Source organism: Vigna unguiculata, unplaced genomic scaffold (assembly GCF_037176805.1).
Source record: "Vigna unguiculata cultivar grain cowpea cultivar isolate G323 ecotype 2 unplaced genomic scaffold, ASM3717680v1 ptg000037l, whole genome shotgun sequence".
NCBI lineage: Eukaryota > Viridiplantae > Streptophyta > Magnoliopsida > Fabales > Fabaceae > Vigna > Vigna unguiculata.
In genome coordinates, this window is record NW_028196681.1 from 115,001 (window position 1) to 117,500 (window position 2,500).

Here is a 2,500-nt window from a genome sequence, read left to right on the forward strand (position 1 = left end):
CGGAGTTCTAGCGGGGCCTCCCCTTGCTTCCAACAACCCAAGAGTCCGTAGTATTCGGAGTTCTAGCGGGGCCTCCCGTTGCTTCCAACAACCCAAGAGTCCATAGTATTCGGAGTTCTCGCGTGGCCTCCCATTGATTCAAACAACCCAAAAGTCCATCTTCTTCGCAGTTCAACATCGCCTCCCTCGTTTCCAACAGGCCCAAAGGTCGTCTTCTTCGCAGATCCACGAAGAGCTCATCACGATTTGCCACATTCCATTTCCCACGGGTTGTCAACAACACTTTCTCACACTTCCCGCAATCGAGTACGTGCATGACATGCCAAAGCACATCTTATTTGCCTTCCATCGCACTCAAGACGACGGGTTGTGGAAGAACGATATTGTTCACAACAAGTTCAAGGACAACGTCTCAATCAAGGGACACAACCGAATTATGTTGACTGGGTCGCTAAAGTAAACCCGAGTTCATATAATGCACCGCATCCAAAAGAACTAGCCACAACACGTGCATCACTGAGATGTTTCACTAGATGGAACACGTGCGTGACATTAGGATCCTCCAACACCTCTTCGTGATGGAAAGATAGAATTCGAAGCAACCACAGAAGTACCGTCTAGTGGGTAGGCAACACAGGGACTGATCAACCAATATCACCCAAGGCAACGGGTGAAAATGGAAGAGATGCATGCTTGACCGTTCGATACGCAAGGCATGGAGCCAGCCAGCAAGTGCATCTCGATTACAACTCACACACCCTCACGTTCGCAAGACACCACACCACAAGACGGTCCACCCCCCACCTACCATGGGCAAGCAAGCAAATGGAAACATCAAGTGACGCAGGGTCAAGCATCGCTAGGCATGAAAATAACTTTCCACAATATCCGAGGGACTAGCTGCCGAGCTAACCAACGATCAGTGACGACCGTGTGTTGGTATTAATAAAGCTCAACAACTATGAAGAGGCTAGTTGTGCCATGATAAACATGCTAACGCACGCACCACGTGAGGGGGGAGGCCTCATCAAGCTCCCTTTAAAACCTGCCAGTGTGGAGCTGGCCGGCTCAAGGAGCACTCCCCCCCTATAAGAGGTTAATATGCAAAAGGCAAAATTGTACAAGTAGATACACTTTTTTTGAGCAGACATAAGTCCATATCTCGGGCTATACTTCGAATTTTGATGCGATTTTTTGCAGTAATTCGTAGAATAATGGTATCTCCTTGCTCACCAAATTTCATAATTTTTCTCGAAGGGGAACTATTTTTTTTATTTTTTTTACTTACCGGGTATGTGTAAAATCGGGAAAAATAGAAAAGCACATGTAGACTTCGAATTTCGACCTCATTTTTTCCAGTCCACCACTAAACAATATCAGGAACCTCCCCACAAAATTTCATTCAGTTTGGCCAAGGTCTTAAATTTGACAAATTTTGGCACCAACCTATCTAGTCGCGGTGCACCGACCAACTTGGCCAAGTGCAAAATGCATCCAATTCAAAACTTTTGTGCACCAACACTTTTACAGTACTCATTTGGGGGCATTTGGAGGCCTTTCCAACCCTCACATCTCAAAAACCACGAATTTCATTTTTTCACAAATCTCCCCACCAAGCCATCTAGCTATGCCGTGGTGCACCGCCAACCTTGGCCATGTGCAAAACCCTCCGAACTCAAAACTTTCGTGCACCAAGAATTTCATGGTATTCATTTGGGGGCATTTGGAGGCCATTCCAACCCTCACATCTCAAAAACCACGAATTTCATTTTTTCACAAAACTCCCCACCAAGCCATTTAGCTATGCCGCGGTGCACCGCCAACCTTGGCCATGTGCAAAACCCTCCGAACTCAAAACTTTCGTGCACCAAGAATTTCATGGTATTCATTTGGGGACATTTGGAGGCCATTCCAACCCTCACATCTCAAAAACCACGAATTTCATTTTTTCACAAAACTCCACACAAGCCATCTAGCTATGCCGCGGTGCACCGACCAACTTGGCCATGTGCAAAACCCTCCGAACTCAAAACTTTCGTGCACCAAGAATTTCATGGTATTCATTTGGGGACATTTGGAGGCCATTCCAACCCTCACATCTCAAAAACCACGAATTTCATTTTTTCACAAAACTCCACACAAGCCATCTAGCTATGCCGCGGTGCACCGACCAACTTGGCCATGTGCAAAACCCTCCGAACTCAAAACTTTCGTGCACCAAGAATTTCATGGTATTCATTTGGGGACATTTGGAGGCCATTCCAACCCTCACACCTCAAAAACCACGAATTTCATTTTTTCACAAAACTCCACACAAGCCATCTAGCTATGCCGCGGTGCACCGACCAACTTGGCCATGTGCAAAACCCTCCGAACTCAAAACTTTCGTGCACCAAGAATTTCATGGTATTCATTTGGGGACATTTGGAGGCCATTCCAACCCTCACACCTCAAAAACCACGAATTTCATTTTTTCACAAAACTCCCACCAAGCCTTCTA